The sequence below is a fragment of the Eurosta solidaginis genome, chromosome 3, assembly GCF_040869045.1.
Source record: "Eurosta solidaginis isolate ZX-2024a chromosome 3, ASM4086904v1, whole genome shotgun sequence".
NCBI classification, from domain to species: domain Eukaryota; kingdom Metazoa; phylum Arthropoda; class Insecta; order Diptera; family Tephritidae; genus Eurosta; species Eurosta solidaginis.
The window spans coordinates 243,193,424-243,213,471 of NC_090321.1; the positions used below are offsets into that span (position 1 = coordinate 243,193,424).

Consider the following 20,048-nt stretch of genomic DNA (forward strand, 5'->3'; position numbering starts at 1 on the left):
CTCACAGAGTATATTAACTTTGTTCGCATAACGTTAATCCGTAACCGTATAAACTAACCGAAATAGATATAGACTTCTAAATATCAAAATGATCTGGGCGAAAAAAGAAATTCATTTAGCCATGTCCGTCCGTCCGTCCATCCGTCCGTCCGCCCGTAAACACGATAACTTGAGTAAGTTTTGAGCTATCTTGATGAAATTCGGTACGTAGTTTCCTGGACGCTCCGCCCAGACTGCTATTTAAAATGAACGAAATCGGACAACAACCACGCCCACTTTTTCGATATCGAAAATTTCGAAAAACAGAAAAAGTGCGATAATTCATTACCAAAGACGGATAAAGCGATGAAACTTGGTAGATGCGTTGACCCTATGATGCAAAATAGAAAATTATTAAAATTTTGGACAATGGACGTGGCACCGCCCACTTTTAAAAGAAGGTAATTTAAAAGTTTTGCAAGCTGTATTTTGGCAGTCGTTGAAGATATCATGATGAAATTTGGCAGGCACGTTACTGCTATTACTATATCTGTGCTAAATAAAAATTAGCAAAATCGGAGGACGAACATGCCCACTTGTAAAAAAAAATTTTTTTTAAGTCAAATTTTAACAAAAAATTGAATACTTTTACAGTATATTAGTAAATTATGTCAACTTTCAACTCCAGTAATGATTTGGTGCAACAAAGTACAAAAATAAAAGAAAATTTCAAAATAGGCGTGGTTCCGCCCTTTTTCATTTAGTTCGTCTAGAATACTTTTAATGCCATAAGTCGAACAAAAATTTACCAATCCTTGTGAAGTTTGGTAGAGATATAGACTCTATGACGATAACTTTTTTCTGTGAAAATGGGCGAAATCGGTTGAAGCCACGTCCAGTTTTTACAAACAGTCGACCTTTTGTCCTTCCGCTCGGCCGTTAACACTTGAGCAAAAATCGGCCTTATCTTTATTTAACTTAGTTGACGTACTTATCTGAACTCACTTTATCTTGTTATAAAAAATGGCCGAAATCCGACTATGACTACGCCCTCTTTTCCAATATCGCAAATTACGAAAAATTAAAAAAATTCCATAATTCTATACCAAATATGAAAAAAGAGCTGAAACATTGTAATTGGATTCGTTTGTTGACGGAAAATATAACTTTAGAAAAAACTTTGTGAAATGGGTGTTACACCTACCATATTTAGAAGAAAATGACAAAAGTTCTGCAGGGCGAAATCAAAAGCCCTTGGAATCTTGGCCGGAATAGTGTTCGTGGTATTACATATATAAATAAATTAGCGGTACCCGACAGATGATGTTCTGGGTCACCCTGGTCCACATTTTCGTCGATATGTCGAAAACGCCTTCACATATACAAGTAAGGGCCACTCGCTTTTAAAACCCTCATTAATACCTTTAATTTGATACCCATATCGTACAAACGCATTCTAGTCACCCCTGGTCCACCTTTATGAAGATATCTTGAAAAGGCGTCCACCTATAGAACTAAGGCCCACTCTCTTTTAAAATACCCACTAAGACCTTTCGTTTGATATCCATATCGTACAAACACATTCTAGAGTGACCTCTGGTCCACCTTTATGGCGATATCTGGAAAAGGCAACCCATAGAACTATGGCTCACTCTCTTTAAAATACACTTTAATACCTTCCATTTGAAACCCATGTCTTACAAACATATTCCAGGGTTACCTTATGTTCATTTTGCTAAATGGTGATTTTCTCTTATTTTTTCTCCAAAGCTCTCAGCTGAGTATGTAATATTCGGTTACATCCGAATGTAGCCTTCCTTACTTGTCATACTTATTTGTGACTAGGGTCTCGAGATATAGGCCAAAACATGAACCCAGAGACCCCTAAAATGTGTGTGTAATATGGATATCAAATGAAAGCTGTTGATGAGTGCTTTAAATTAATTTTCATTGCGATATTCGATTTAGTCGCATCGACCTGGCAAAACTGATAAATATACATTCGAAGCCGAAATATAGACATGAATTAATAATACCCACATACCCATTTACATACTTCCTATTCCATTTGCTTGAAATTTGGTTTATAAATTTGCCTATATTAGTATTTACGATCCTTTTTTCCGGGAAGTAGATCAGTGAGGGAGTGGGACTGGTATTAGGATTAGAACTGGGAATGACATTCGGAGTGTGATTGGGACTCATAATGGGACTGAAACAAAGTACATACCACACTCTGGGACTTTCAATATGGGATGAAAAAGAATGGCAAGAACTTGAGGGAAGAGAAAAAGGGCAGCAGAAGGAGACTGAGAAAGAGATAGTGTGAGACGAAGATAGAGATAGATGAAGCGAAAAATTCGTAGGGAGGAGTGAGTAAAAGGATTAAGAAAAAGTGAAGAGCGGGGAGGGTAGAGCTAGACGGAAAAAGCTTATTAAATTTTTGCAGATAGATCAAATTTAGATCAGAACAACGTCTGACGGGTCTGCTAGTTATTGCTTAATTTGAAACTGTAATAATGCAGTAACACAATAACAGTGTTTTGTAACAGACAACACAAATGATCAAAGACCCCTTAACCTTTAACTATGGAGGTGAATTTTTGGGACATAGCCTGTGACGTGGCGGTAAATCTGACGCCTTCAGATTTTATTTAGATATTATAAAAAAAATGTAGGGTTGTATAATTATTCTTTGTATAAGTCATGCTACAACCTTTTGGAAATAAAAAAAAAAAAAAAACAAACAAAAAACTTTTTTTCTTTTATTAAAGAAAATATTCCATTTATTTAATTAAGACTTAATTTAACATAGCATAAAAAACATTACATGGTCAACTAAAAAAAGTTTGAAAATTTAAACTTATATTAAGCTTAAAAGGCATTTTTTCACAGCCAAATATATGTATTTAAATATATAAAATAAATATTTCAAAAAATATAAATTTTCTGGAAACTACAGGTCAGTCTTTTGGGGCTATTTTTTATTCATCAAATTCTGTATTGGCGCAGTTTATGCACATACGTTTGCTACAGCCCATACACATTGGCTGATTGCAATGTAGACAAATATGTGGAGTATTTCGTTTAAGCCTACTGGGACATATGTAACACAGTTTACGAACTACATTATTATGTTCCATTGCCGGTGGAGCTGTTGAGGCGGTACCCAGAACTATACCGATTACGTCCCGTAAATTCGAGGGAGCCTTGGATTGTGTTGTCGCCGTTGCAAATGTGGTACCATTAACTCTCGAGCCAACTATTTTAAAAAGTCTCCTCTTGAGCAATTATCAAATTCTTTAGAAGCTTGGAACATAATATAAGCGTTTACAGCACTTATATATAGCATTCTATAAAATATGGCTAATGGCCAGCGTCGTGTGCGTCTAAGACAAGAACAAACAGAACTATTCTTATCAAGCTCATCCACTCCACCTTTTGTATTATTGTAATCTGCTATTATTGTAGGTTTTGAAGAAAATAAATAGTCTTCTTTTTCGTGCTGCATTGAGCTCAATAATATAACAGCACGATTTATATGAGATACATATGACAATATTGTAGCGTTTTTGGTAAACCCATACATGGATGACCCCAACATCCTAGTCTTTTTAGCCTGAAATTCAGGAGGAAACTCTCTCTTGTTTCTTTTCAGTGTACCTAAATAAGTTATTCGTCGCTTTTTTAGTTCTTTCAGCACTTGGATTGAAGAAAACCAATTGTCAGCAGTAACATTGCGGCTACTTCCTTCCAATGGTTTACATAGTCTTACCACTGATTGCGTTGGTACTGCAAGTCGTTTTTCTTCATTTGTTAATCCAATTCCGTCGGAATTTTTCCCAAAGTAAATATATGAATTAGAAAGATAATGTATGCGTGCATCTGTCAAATACATTATTTTGATGCCATACTTCGCTGGCTTTTTTGGCATATAAATCTTGAACTTGCATCTACCTCGAAATGGTACCAACATTTCATCATTGCAAGCATGAGTACCAATTGAATAACTTTTCTGGCAGTTTTCTACAAATTTGTTGAAAATTTCGGAAACCGCTGCTAACGGATCGCTTTTCAATCGTTGGTTTCTATCAGAAGAGTTATCAAACCTTAAACAACTGAGAATGCAAAGGAATCTTGCCTCGGACATTGCACACCTAAAAATTTCTCGCCCAGTTCCATCTGTAGAAAAAATAAATTTCGTCTCTTCGTGATTACACTTTAATACAGCTGTATATATCAAAATTCGGAAAAACGCCTTCAATTCAATCAAATCAAGACATTTCGCTTTAGTTTTTCCACACAAATCAAACTTATTAATCAAACTTTCAATTTTGCATTTGTATATTCTAAAATCGTGCATTCCATTTCACTGTCGAAAATTCTTGACCAATACCCACATACATTAGTTTCAGAATTTTGTTGTAAAGCCACTGTTAACCGCACAATATTATGTAAAGGAGTTTTTACTGCGCGGGTAGGTTCAATTGCTGACCACTTAAAACCGTTTTTTCGTAATAATAATTTACCTCCGACTCGCAAATATTTCCGTCAACATCAGCTTCTTCCCCAACAACGGCTTCAATTTCTTCACAACTATCTTCAACTACTCCATCCGAGTTATAGTCTTCATCGTTTGAGTCATCTTCTTCCAGACAAAACGTCGGGTCGATAACTTCATCTTCAACTTCGCTAAAATCATCATCGTCCTCTAACAATTGAGTTATTAACGCCTCGCTTAATCTCTTTGTTCCTGACATGACCTACAAACACCCATACACATGATACATAATTAAAATAAAACAAACAAAATATATTTCACATTGGCCTAACGGAGGAGTGGTAAAATTTACTCTATTATAAACTAACATAAAGTAGTACGTGGGGTAAGTTTTTTTCTACTATAAAGTTACGCTTACCTTGAGGTAGTAGTAAAATATTTTCCAATAAAAACTTGCATAAACCTTGAGAAATTGTAATTTTTACTCCAGCATAGGCATATATGGCGGCCACCGTGGTGTGATGGTAGCGTGCACCGCCTACCACACCGGATGCTCTGGGTTCAAACCCCGGGCAAAGCAACATCAAAAATTTTAGAAATAAGGTTTTTCAATTAGAAGAAAATTTTTCTAAGCGGGGTCGCCCCTCGGCAGTGTTTGACAAGCGCTCCGTGTGTATTTCTGCCAAGAAAAGCTCTCAGTGAAAACTCGTCTGCCTTGTAGATGCCGTTCGGAGTCGGCATAAAATCATGTAGGTCCCATCCGGCCAATTTGTAGGGAAAATTAAGAGGAGCACGACGCAAATTCGAAGAGAAGCTCGGTGTTAGATCTCTTCGGAGGTTATCGCGCCTTACATTTCAACTGAAAAATCACCATGAAATGAGAAGATAATGAGAAAATCAAATTGCTAGAGCGCTAAACAAGAGAGTAACTCTCACAAATAGTAAGAGAGGGTAAATTTTACCACCACCTCCACAGTTAAAGTTTAAATGCTGCATATTGGAAGAAATAAATAGTGAATGTAAAATTTTAAAACCGTCTAACAAAGCAGGTGCAGTATCATGTGGAGGATAAATTATCTGGAACTATCGCGAAATAGTCCCCAAGATCATCACAAAATTACCAAAAATGTCTCCCGAAGTGAGGAAGTGTTCCGAAGTAGTCTTCAAAACTATCAAACAAAACTAAATTATGCAGTTTCCTGAAATAGTCTCCAAGATCAGTTTGCAATTATCACAGACTAGTTCCGGCATTTCCATACAAGAACCTGCAGTTTTTTGGAGTAGTTAGAAAATATCACAAGTCTCAAACTCAACAAATTTTTTCTTGTTTCTTTCTTCTTTATCTAATTCTGTAAGTTTGTTTTTATATTAACTACTAGCAGACCCGGCAGACGTTGTTCTGCCCTAAATTTGGTCTATCTGCCGAGTCTCAGTCTCAGTCCCAGTCCTAGTCTTAATCCCAGTCCCAGCCCGTCTCTGGTATACTTCCCGGTAAAAGCATCGTAAATACTTATATAGGCAAATTTGTATACGAAATTTCAGGCAAATCGAATAGGACGTATGTAAATAAGTATATTATAATTATTAATTCATGTCTTTATTTCGGCTTCGCATGCATATTTATCAGTTTTCCTTGGTTGATGCGACTAAATCGAATATCACAATGAACTTTAGAGCTCTCAGCAACAGCTTTCATTTGATATCCATTTTGTATAAACACATTCTAGGGGTACCCGAGTCCACGTTTTGGGCTATATCTCGAGACCCTAGTCACTCAGCGGTGTAAACTTCCTCTGTATTATAGCACACATCAGTAGCTTCAATTTGATACCCATAATATAAAAACACATTCTAGGTGTATCCGGGTCCATGTTTTGGCCTATATCTCGAGACCCTAGTCACTCAGCGGTGTAAACTTCCTATGTATTATAGCACACATCAACAGCTTCAATTTGATACCCATAATGTAAAAACACATTCTAGGTGGATCATTGTCCACGTTTTGGGCTATATCTCGAGACCCTAGCCTCCCAGTTGTATGATAATTATCCTGAACTATAGCACTCATCAACAGCTTTCATTTGATATCCATTTTGTATAAACACATTCTAGGGGTACCCGGGTCCACGTTTTGGCCTATATTTCGAGACCCTAGCCTCCTAGTTGTATGAAATTTATCCTGTACTATAGCACTCATCAACAGTTTTCATTTGATATCCATATTGTATAAACACATTCTGGGGGTACCCGGGTCCACGTTTTGGGCTATATCTCGAGAGCCTAGCCTCCCAGTTGTATGAAAATTATTCTGTACTATAACACTAATCAACAGCTTTCATTTCATATCCGTATTGTATAAACACATTCTAGGGGTACCCGGGTCCACGTTTTGGCCTATATTTCGAGACCCTAGCCTCCTAGTTGTATGAAATTTATCCTGTACTATAGCACTCATCAACAGTTTTCATTTGATATCCATATTGTATAAACACATTCTGGGGGTACCCGGGTCCACGTTTTGGGCTATATCTCGAGACCCTAGCCTCCCAATTGTATGAAAATTATCCTGTGCTATAGCACTCATCAACACCTTTCATTTGATATCCATTTTGTATAAACACATTCTAGGGGTACCCGAGTCCACGTTTTGGGCTATATCTCGAGACCCTAGCCTCCCAGTTGTATGGAAATTATCCTGTACTATAGCACTGATCAACAGCTTTAATTTGATATCCATATTGTATAAACACATTCTAGGGGTACCCGAGTCCACGTTTTGGGCTATATCTCGAGACCCTAGCCTCCCAGTTGTATGGAAATTATCCTGTACTATAGCATTGATCAACAGCTTTAATTTGATATCCATATTGTATAAACACATTCTAGGGGTACCCTGGTCCACGTTTTGATCTCAAGACCCTAGGCACGTAGCGAAAAAAAAGGTAGACGTTGGCCGATTCTCAGACCTACCCAATATGCTCAAAAATTTCATGAGAATCGGTTCAGCCGTTTCGGAGGAGTTCAGCCTCTAAAACCGTGACAGAAGAATTTTATATATTAGATTTCACCCTGAATGCATATGGTTTTTTAAATTTTCAAATGCGGCGTGGCAGTTCTAGAAATTATCCAATTTGAGAAAACTTTGCACAGCTTCAGAAAAGCGAACTTTGTTTTCTTCAAAATAGCCACATAGGTTGTTTACACCCTAAAGATCATAATTTAAAATCAAAGACGCATAATAACTGGTGTGAATTATTTGACTGAAATACAGTAAATACTATTTCAGAGACCACAGATGTACTTAAAGCTACACAACAGCAAGACGTGGCTTTCGGTGCGTCGGTTTGTTAACAGATCGGTCATAGAAGATGCGCGTTTTCGAACCCCACTCCCAAGTGTAAAGTTAGTTGCTTCCAATGTTCACAAAATATTTAGTAAAATTATTCAAGCGCACGGGGATACACACGTGTATTAATTTTACATACATACAAAAAACATGTGTTAGGAGAAAACACAAAAACAATAACAAAAGTGTCTAAAAGTCATCTAAATATTGTAAATATGATGTTTGTAGATAATTAAACATAAAAAGTTTCCACAAAATAACGAAAACATAAGTTCCTACTTACTTCCATATTCACGAAGTATCTAGTAGAAAAAGTTGTATACGTATGAACGTGTAGGCGCATAATAAACTCTTACTCCATAGCATTACATACCAAACCTATATTTGCCTAATTATAATTGTTTTCATTATTTCGTTCATAGATGTATTACAGTTTTGCAATATCATAGAAAGTTACAAAATAGTTAGTGTTGTGTTTCATGCAAAAATCCTTAAGGGAATTAATCTCTTCTCAAGCATAATGGAAATTAATGAAGTGTGCGCATTTGGATTAACGAAAAGTTTCATTTGTCAGCTTAAGATAAAAAAGTTCAATATATTTGGGTAAAAATGTAGTTTGCAAACTTAACTAACGGAAAAGTCACAGCTTTGACAAAAAATTCTGCCAGAGTGTGTGGAGAAGGAAAAACTCCGTAATAGCTTCGGTATTATATTGAGAACAGTCGCGATGCTATTCCATAATAGTCCTGAAATGAACTCGACATTATTAATGCTAAAAAAAAACAGGTAGCCCAACCACAATACCTAAATGATATAATGAGACCAATCTGAAATAATAACAAAATAGTTCCAAGGCCATTCTCACAAAAAAAAATCTAAAAAGAAAACTGCATTTGTCCTTAAAACTCATGCACAAATGAATCCGTAACAATTGTGCATTATCTTTCATGAGATCACGAACAATAATAAAAGCAAATAACCCCAAAGTTGCCAAGAAATTTTTATAAAAACAATTCAAAATTAATCACAACTGATTTTAAATTATCTGCAGAAAATCTAGTGAAAGATCGAAGGATGTTCCTGACATAATCTCGAAATAGTACAGAAATGGTGCTGAAATAGCATAAACGTGATTTCGAAAACAGAACCAACTAAATACGAAATCCTAACGAAATTACGTACATATAAGTAGTCGCAATATTTTTTCGAAATTGAAACTAAATTATTCAAAAACATCTATAAAATTTTCATTAATAAATATTTTTTGAAAATATTCTTGGCACCACCTTATTTTTAGTAGAAAAAACTAATTGATTATAACGTCTCGTTTGTACATTACGACTACACCTTTTCCAGTAGTATTTTCGAAAACATCAATTTGATTTTATAAAGTGTCAATTTGATTTTAGAAAGTATCAATTGTACTTTCGAATAATCAATTGTTCTTTAGAAGACACTAAATGTACTTTAGAACTATCAAATATACTTTCGAAACCATAATTTAGATTTTAGGAAGAGTTAAACGAACTTTGGAATTATCAAATTTACTTTAGAAAGCCAGAAATATACTTTCGATAATATTAAATGTACTTTAGAAATAATAAAATGTATTTCAGAAAGTATCAAATGCTCTTTAGATAATAGAAAATATTCTTTAGAGCCATATTTATTTCTTTTTTCACATTATTGTAATAAAAAACATCAATATTTGTAGCATTTGGTATATACATTTTTTTGCAAGCATTACATAAATATTATTTCTAATTGCTGTTTTTATGTGCAGATCCCTTTTTCGCTCTTATTTGGAATCCAAATCTATAAATAAAGTTTTGGTTGTAAAGATTGAGATTCATACTATTATCCAGCTTTGGGCATTATTGGTCGTAGTGCTTTTTTTGGCTATATTTTATTAAAATAATTTGTTAAAAATAAACGATTGTGAGCACACAAAGGAATCTATTTGTACTATGGCACTATTGTGAATATTTTTTTAGAACTAACACTGCATTACCGGAAGTTGCTAATATTCGCCAGATGGCAGTGCAAGCGCATGCAAGTTTTTATTGGGAGATGATTGATTGGTAGAGAAGCTGTTTTCTATTTACTTTTATTGCGCAAGATGCGCTCGAGTCCGGCTTGTTATTTATATAAAGAAATTAACAATAAACTTCATAATTTCATAGTTCAACTGGCATATCGCCAAGTTCGGGTGCAGCAGCCTGGAATGAGGTACTATGCTGAATTGCTCTAGTGCAATCTTCACCATTAGTTGTTACTAAGGCTACCTCAACCAGGTCCTCCAGATACTGCGACCTTTTTCTCAAGAACACACGATCCATTTACGTTAGGAATTTGTATTTGTAACTTAACATAAGTTTTTATTTTTCCCCAACCACAATCAAATGGCATTCTGGCAGACCTCATATGGAAAGTCTTTGCGCGTTGTCGCAAACAATGGCAGCATCTGCAAGATGGTTTGCAATTTCGCACCATCTCTGCAAATCATACTAAGCCAAGTATTTGCATCGTAAGCCTTGAGAGACCCTCTTCTGGTAGTAATTTTCACTACACCAAATTGGGTTATGGCCCCTATTAGATGTATGTTGGGACCTTTTGAGACCGCCAAGACCTGTGCGGCACGTTTTCCAATTTTTGCGCCACCTCGTGAACGCCGACAGAATAAATTAAAGTTCGTCTCATTAATAAAGATTATTTGCTTGCCAGACTTAATTAATTGGTTTATCGAAATTACATACTCACAACGCTTTTCTTTATTGAGTTGGTTGTCGATTGAGAGGGGCTCCTACGCTGGGAATAGAAATCGTTTTTCCCAAAGTTTGTTGAATTATTTCGCGAATTGTTTTTAATGTGACTGCATCCTCCTCTATCCATATTATTATTAGTCGGTTGAAGCTTATCAATCTTCCAACTCCTGCAAGTCGTAGAGAAATGCTAGGCTTAATATTTATGGCTAAACTTCTGAATGGATCGATCTCTCGCCAAATCCTTTTGAACCAAGTAAACTTTAACGTCCCTTCACGAGTATCAAGACATTACAAACCTCTTCTTTTGAGGCAGCTGGAACTAATTTCGAATTAAATGCACCTTTTGTGTGTTTGTGCCATGATTTTGACACTCATTCTAATTCATTTGATATAACGGATTCACATTTACTCGTAGCAAAAAAAAAATAACAATGTAATATATGTACATGTGTGTGATTTCTAACTGCTCTGTATAATTAGCTAATGACTTTTATTCTGTAGCTAAGTAGTTTTAAATCTCGATGCTTAAAAACCTCTGCTTCAACTCGGCAAAAACAAATCCGTACGTCATGCGGATGCCAACCCAGCGTCGATTGCGCCGGCTTTGGAGGGTATTAATACTTTGGGTATTGTTATTATTATTATTATTTTTGCCAACTCATTGTCCGACAAGCTACCTCGCCTAAGTGCTTCAGGAGTGCCAGAGGACATCTACACGTAAGCAGTTTTGTATCTTACATTGAACGACTACGCCATCTGCACTAAATCAAGTATTCTTATGTCCTCATAAGAATACTTTCTGTTAGCCCGCCGCTGGACTGATTCGGATACTGAAAACAATTTAAAACTACGCCTTTTCCAGTAGTACTTTCGAAAACATCAATTTGATTTTAGAAAAAGTAGAACGAACTTTCGAATTATTTATTTTAGAAAGCAAGAAAGGTACTTTCATTTTATCGAAATCAAATGTACTTTAGAAATAATCAAATGTATTTCAGAAAGTCTCAAATGCTCTTTCGATAATATCAAATGTACTTTAGAAACATATTTATTTATTTTTTTCATATTATTGTTATTAAAAACATCAATATTTATAACATGTGGTATATATATTTATTTTTATACTCAGTTGAGCAGAGCTCACAGAGTATATTAAGTGTTATTGGATAACGGTTGGTTGTACAGGTATAAAGGAGTCGAGATAGATATAGACTTCCATATATCAAAATAATCAGGATCGAAAAAAAATTTGATTGAGCCATGTCCGTCCGTCCGTCCGTCCGTTAACACGATAACTTGAGTAAATTTTGAGGTATCTTGATGAAATTTGGTACGTAGGTTACTGAGCACTCATCTCAGATCGCTATTTAAAATGAACGATATCGGACTATAACCACGCCCAATTTTTCGATATCGAAAATTTCGAAAAACGGAAAAAGTGGATAATTTATTACCAAAGACAGATAAAGCGAAGAAACTTGGTACGTGGGTTGAATTTATGACGCAGAATAGAAAATTAGAAAAATTTTGGACAACGGGCGTGGCACCGCCCACTTTTAAAAGAAGGTAATTTAAAATTTTCCAAGCTGTAATTTGGCAGCCGTTGAAGATATCATGATGAAATTTGGCAGGAACGTTACTCCTATTACTATATATATGCATAAGAAAAATTAGGAAAATCGGAGAAGGACCACGCCCACTTAAAAAAAAATTTTTTTTTTAAGTAAAATTTTAACAAAAAATTTAATATCTATACAGTATATAAGTAAATTATGTCAACATTCAACTCCAGTTATGATATGGTGCAACAAAATACAAAACTAAAAGAAAATTTCAAAATGGGCGTGGCTCGGCCCTTTTTCTTTTAATTTGTCTAGGATACTTTTAACGCCATAAGTCGAACAAAAATTAACCAATCCTTTTGAAATTTGGTGGGGGCATAGATTTTATGACGATAACTGTTTTCTGTGAAAATGGGTGAAATCGGTTGAGGCCACGCCCAGTTTTTATACACAGTCGTCCGTCTGTCCTTCCGCATGGCGTTAACACGATAACTTGTGCAAAAATCGACATATCTTTACTGAACTTAGTTCACGTACTTACCTGAACTCACTTTATCTTGGCATAAAAAATGAACGAAATCCGACTATGACCACGCCCACTTTTTCGATATCGAAATTTACGAAAAATGCCATAATTCTATACCAAATACGAAAAAAGGGATGAAACATGGTAGTTGGATTGGTTTATTGACGCGAAATATAACTTTAGAAAAAACTTTGTAAAATGGTTGTGACACCTACCATATTAAGTAGAAGAAAATGAAAAAGTTCTGTAGTGCGAAATAAAAAGCCCTTGAATCTTGGCAGGTATTACATATATAAATAAATTAGCAGTATCCAACAGATGATGTTCTGGGTCACCCTGGTCCACATTTTGGTCGATATCTGGAAAACGCCTTCACATATACAACTACCACCAATCCCTTTTAAAACTTTCATTGATACCTTTAATTTGATACCAATATCGTATAAACACATTCTAGAGTCACCCCTGGTCCACTTTTATGGCGATATCTCGAAAAAGCAACCACCCATAGAACGAAGACCCACACCCTTTTAAAAATACTCATTAACACCTTTCATTTGATACCCATATCGTGCAAATAAAGTCTAAGTTGTGATACCTCGAAAAGGCGTCCACCTATAGAACTAAGGCCCACTCCCTTTTAAAGTATTTATTAACACCTTTCTTTTGATACCCATATTGTACAAACGCATTCTAGAGTCACCCCTGGTCCACCTTTATGGCGATATCTCTGAAAAGGCGACCACTTATACAACTACCACCACTCCCTTTTAAAACCCTCATTAATACCTTTAGTTCGATACCCATATCGTACAAACAAATTCTAGGGTCACCCCTGGTCCACCTTTATGGCGATATCTCGAAACGGCGTCCACCTATGGAACTAAGGATCACTCCCTTTAAGATACTCATTAGCACCTTTCTTTTGATACCCGTATTGTACAAACAAATTCTAGATCACCGCTGGTCCACCTTTATGACGATATCTCGAAACGGCGTCCACCTATGGAACTAAGGATTACTCCCTTTTAAAATACTCGTTAACACCTTTCATTTGATACCCATATCGTGCAAATAAATTCTAGAGTCAACCCTGATCCACTTTTATGGCGATATCCCTAAACAGCGTCCATCTATAGAACTATGGCCCACTCCCTCATAAAATACTCTTTAATTCCTTTCATTTGATACACATGTCATAGAAACACATTCCAGGGTTTCCCTCGGTTCATTTTCCTACATGGTTATTTTCCCTTACGTTGTCACCATAGCTCTCAACTGAGTATGTAATGTTCGGTTACACTCGAACTTAACCTTCTTTACTTGTTATACATGAATATTATTTATATAAAGAAATCAACAATAAACTGTGCACATAATTTCATTGTCCAGCTGTATATCGTCAAGTTCGAGTGTAGAAGCGTGGAAGGATGTACTATGCTGAATTGCTCTAGCGCAATCTCCACTACTAATTGTTACTACGGCATCCTTAACTAGGTCCTCAGATACTGCAAACTTTGCTCAACAACACCCGATCCATTTACGTTAGGAATTTATATGTTTGACTTAACATAAGCTTTTATTTTTCCCCATATTATTTCAATAGGGTTAAGCATAGGGGAGTAAGGCCCCAACTGAAATAAAGTGGCTTCCTGGCAGATCTCATGTAGCTTGGAATGGCATGGCGCATTGTCGCAAACAATGGCAGCATCTGCAAGCTGGTTTGCAATTTCGCACCATCTCTGCAAATCATACTAAGCCAAGTATTTGCGTCGTCAGCCTTGAAAGACCCTCTTCTGGTAGTAATTTTCACTTCACCAGATGCGGATATGGCCCCAATGAGATGTACGTTGGCACGTTTTGAGACCTGCAAGACCTGTACGGCACGCTTTCCAAATTTTGCGCGACTTCGTAAACGCCGACAGAATAAATTAAAATTCGTCTCATCAATGAAGATTACTTGTTTGCTGGACTGAATTAATTGGTTTAGCGAAATTACATACTCATGACGCTTTTCCTTATAGGGTTGATTGTTCATTGTGTGTGGTCTTATGAATACCTTTAATGTATACACTTGTCCTTCCAAATAATTTCCTACGCTGGAAATGGAAATTGTTTTTCTAAAAGTTTGTTGAATTCGTTCGCGAATTCTTTTTAATGTGATGGCTGCATCCTCCTCTATCCATGTAAGTATTATTGCCAATTCATCGTCCGACAACGCTTTGCGTTTCAAGCCACCTCGCTTAAGTGCTGCAGGAGTGCCAGAGGATACCCATACATAAGTTGTTTTGTATCTTACATTGAGCGACTCTACCAGCTGCACCCAATCAAAGCCTTTATTGGCAGCTTCAACAATTCTCCTTCTGTCTTCAGAAGAGTACTTTCTGTTAGCCCCCCGCTGGACGGATTCGGATACTGAAAACAATTGAAAACTATACTTAAAGGACATCATTTTATAAAGAGGGCGACTTTTGTGTTACTTGCGCGTTATATCGCTTCAACAAATGGGGCAACTTGTTGCTGTTGATAAATCTCTAAAGCACTCCCCATAGAAAAGGTGTCTATACATGGTAATAACATTATCAATGCACGACGTTTCATGAATACAAGGCAGAATGAACATTTGTCCTGAACCGGCATTTTTAATGCATACACGTAAGCAATGCAAGGTTACGTTAGGTTGAAATGGCCGATTTATAAGGACCTCACATAGATTGAATAAGTCCGTAGTGTTACCAGAAATTGGTTTTAACGACCAAACTGAAAAACACTATCAATAGCTAGGACCTATGTTACAAAATAAATCCGTCCTCTTGGTAAATACTAGAAGCTTCCTAGGGTGTACGCCACTTGCTGTTTCTAGATCTGACAGTTGTATCACTCCTAATAGCTGGAGTCTTAGCCTGGCAAGCGCAGGACAAGATCACAGAACGTGCTCGATCGTTTCCTCCTCCAGCCCACACTTCCTACATCTGCTATCACTTACCAAGCCTAATTTAAAGGCATGTGATGCCAGAAGGCAGTGTCCTGTCAGAATACTCGTCACGTGCCTATAGTCCTCTCTTTTCAATGATAGAAGCAACTTTGTTAGTCTAAGGTTGTAAGACCTGCACATAATCTTCGACACTTTACAGCCCCGCGCTAGAACCCACGCCTTTCCTGCTTGGTCGATCATGTGCACCTCTTGCCTTCGCTTAAATTCGGCCAGTCTAATTGGGACGTCGACGGAGCAAGCTTCAAGGGATGCGCCCTTTTTAGCTAATTCATCCGCTTTTTCACTCCCATCTATTCCCATAAGCCCTGGGACCCAATATAGATGTATGCTTCTCCCTGTCCCGATTCTCTCCAGGGACTGCTTATACCCTAGCACGCATTTAGATGCTGTGGTATGCATGATTATTGCCTTAATTGCTACTTGACTGTCAATATAAAAGTTAACATGATTGCAGCTTGGGCTCTTTTCTTCCAGGGTTTCTACTGCTTTGGCTACGGCTACTGTTTCCGCTTGGAAAACGCTACAGTAATCTGGCAGCTTTTAGGATCTGCTAATTTCTGGATCAGCACCGTATACCGCAGACCCTACTCCTTCCACTACTTTGGAACCATCTGTGTACACATGTATCGCCTCGTCCGCCATTTGAGCACCCTTGTACCAAACATCCACCTCTATTGTGGCCTTAAGCTCCCCTTGAAGCGCAGATAGGTAATCAGGTAGTCTGTTCGCCTTGTAATTGATGACGCTTTACTGCTATGGCCGTATGGTCCGCGCTCAAGCTGCCCCGAGGCACCGAGCCTGGTTGCAGTTGTTAACGCTATGTTATTTGCTACCAGGTCTACAGGTGGAATGTGCAGAATGGCATACAGTGCAGCTGTCGGGGTTGTTTTCATGGCTCCTCTAATTTTTTGAGGTAGGCTGCTTTTTGTGTGGCCTTCCACCAAACAAGAACCCCATAGTATAGAATAGGGCTTACAATCGATGTAAAAACCCAATTAGAAAGAGAGGGCGATAAGTCCCACGTACACCCCAGTATTCTTTTACATACATAAATTGCCGTTGAAGCCTTCTTCACCCGCTCCTCCACGTTGAGTTCCATGACAGCTTACTATCTAGAATGATTCCTAGATACTTTGTGCAAGGTTTCTCCTGTAGGGTCACCCTTCCTATCTTAGGCCTGATCCAATTTGGAACCTTTTACCTCTTTGTAAACAAGATCATATCCGTCTTATCCGCTTTGACTTTCAACCCGACATTTGATGAATATCCCGAAGCGCCCGATCCATCAAAGAGCTAATCGTTTTAAACGCAAACTTTATGAACATTTTTTTTTTTAAGATAAACTATTTTCAAAATTTACTTGATTATACCAACTTTGCTACAATAGAAATATTTTCTAAAGTAAATTTGAGACTTTCTAAAATAAGTTTGACCAATCGAAAGTATATTTCATGCTTTCTATAATCCAATTTATGTTTTCTAAAGTGCATTTGATACTTCTAAAGTACAACTGACGTCTTCTAAAGAACATTTGACTACTCTAAAGTTCAAATGTTGCATTCTAAAATTGAACTGATGCTTTCCAAAATCGAACTGATGCTTTCAAAATCAATTTGATACTTCCTAAAGTACTGTTGGATAAGATGTACATATACTTAAAGAACATCATTTTAAAAAGGCCATCATTTTTAATGCGTGCACGTAAACATTGCAAACTTTATGAATTTTAATTTTTAATGGATAAACTTTTTGCAAAACTATCTTGATTATACCAATTTTGCTACAAGGGAAATACTTTCTAAAGTAAATTTGATGTTGTTGAGAGTACATTTGACACTTTCTAGAGTAAATTTGAAGTTTTCTAAATTACACTTGATACTTCTAAATTACATTTGACGTTTTCTAAAAAAAATTGACTATTCTAAAGTTCACATGACGCATTCTAAAATTGAACTGATGCTTTCCAAAATTCAATTGATGGTTTGAAAAATTGATTTTATATTTTCTAAAGTACTCTTGGAAAAGGTATAATTAGAAAACAGCATCAAAAATTTCAGAAATTTTTTGGCTCAAAAAATTGCCACATTTCACTCCCTTTTTATTATAGTTTGCTGTCATCTTTCACCCAATATTATTACTAATTTCTAATAAATTAGCACAACTAAATTTTTTCAGACAACCAGATAAAAAATTCGTTTAGAGAAAACCTCAATACAAAACAAAGTCTTTTGTAAGAGGTGATTTTGATTATGCATGAAGAAATATCGCAGTAACCGCTGTTGGCAAAATGCTGCCAGATGTTACTGTCATTCAAAAGAATCGGAAGGGTTTTATGCTGAAAGAAAATCGCCAATAACTGACATATTTGGTTAGCAATAGTTATAACTATTAACGAAATTTCAATCGCGGTGATGCAATCACCGATAGTGAGATATCGCTGATCACTAATTAAAAATGGCATTCAAACTTTTGGTCCGTCATAGACCTATTAAACACAGTTTTCAGCTAAAATAAGCTTGGAATGGATATCCGCATGAAAAAAGGCATTGATTAGCGCTATAAAGAGATTTCATAAGTTTTAAAAGTTCACCCTATTCCTTACAATCGCCATAACTTGACTCCACTGCTACACTCAGCCTTATAAATGAAGGCACAAAACTGATATAAATTCAATTTTTCTTGTACATGACGCAAGTTGAAGGTGTGGCTGCTACAATGAACGTAATAATTAGTTACCGTTTAGAAAAATTTAAAATTAAACATTTGTAGCTGTAAAGGAAAATTTGTTTCAAATTTAATAAAATAGAAATCGGCGGATTTTTTATAAAATTTGCTTTGACGTTGCATTGTATATTAAGAACGTCGTAAAAAAAGTTATTTGAATCAAAACAGCTGTGTGCAAAACTTAAATGTTAATCGTCCCTAACCGTTGAAGCCGTTTAGTGTTATAGAACCGAAACTGAATAGGTATATGTCCACCGTCGGTACTGGATAAATATGCAGCACGTTCAATTAAAATCAAGCTAAATCAAATTTAGGTTTGTCGTTTCATAATCCGCATAAATAAGAGGAATTTAGTAAGGTTTTGTTGTTTTTCTTGCTATTTCCTGTTGTATGCCGTTATTTATTTCACGCTTTCTTTCAAAAAAAATTTGCAAATTCGATGGGGAATAGAAAACACAAAAGTGAATGCCAGCAGAATTTAATTCAAGAATTTTTTAATTTTATTCAATAGTCAGAAGTAGAAGATTAAAAATTGTTTTTTACTATATAGGCATTTACAAAAAACCAAAAAATTACCCCCAAACCTCTACAAAACTGGGATTTGGATCTGTACTATATTTGCGCCGAACAATTTTCTAAAAAAATGGAGATACAAATTGTATTCGCGCAAAATGCCTTTTTAGTAAATTTTTTTCTGTGCATAACAAAATCGTCAAATTTACAACAACCAATTAAAAGTTTACTTTTTTACAATTTTTACTTAGACCAATTTGAAACTATATGGTTTGCTGTGTATATCTTTTATGGTCGTTTTAAATAAGTGCACTTTGTTGTTGTGCTACTTTAACGCGTTTCGACGCTTGCTGCGTCATTTTCAGAAAGCTGTTTATTTGAAAATAAAAACTAACAACTTTTTCCAACAATAAACCTGTAAAATTCAATTTTGAAAAAGTCACTTGACAGCTTTTGACACCTCTCCCGGCATTTTTGGACATGTATTATCATTCGACCCACGTGGTAAATTATTATTTCCATTGAATATTTATTTCTATATTTAATACTTAAATGACTATGGATAGGATGGTATTTTTACTCAAAAGATACTTAAATATTAAAACACAAGAATTTATCAATGCGGAATAATCTTAATTAAATATTTTAAATTTTACGTTTATTTAAAAATTACGTAAGTTTCGTCACAAACATATATCTGCATTCCAAGGTTAATGCATTAGTTCAGTTAGTAAGGCTAATATATTAGCTTGTCAGAGAAGCCCTTTTAACCCTCCGATAGACTGTGGCGTCTGGCCAGACGAGAAGCCTTTTTTTCGTGAATAACTTTACTGCTACCCACCCGATCATGAAAAGCTTCAGTGGCTTTTTAAGTTTTGAGGCGGTCTTTATAATAATTCTCTTTTTATTTTACCTTTTTTTTGTACCAAAGTTGATTATGTCACATTTTAGCGTTGTCGTCTGGCTAGACGAACATATTTTTAAACCTATAAAACCTCATAGATCGTATTCATTTCAAAATTTATCAATAAAAATTCGAACTTATTTCTGGGTAATGAGAGTGTGTGACAAGTTTTCTGCAAAATTTAAATATTTGTGGATAAAGTTCGAAGTGTCAAATCTATTCTGGCCAGACGA

General features: G+C 36.0%; 1 protein-coding gene and 1 pseudogene across 7 annotated transcripts in view; both read right to left on the reverse strand.

The window, feature by feature from the left end:
• Positions 1-4,739, reverse strand: part of LOC137246116 (uncharacterized) — a 66,586-nt pseudogene extending 61,847 nt beyond the window's left edge.
• Positions 1-20,048, reverse strand: part of dpr12 (defective proboscis extension response 12) — a 725,043-nt gene that overhangs the window by 482,929 nt on the left and 222,066 nt on the right. The gene's annotated exons all lie outside the window — the stretch shown is intronic.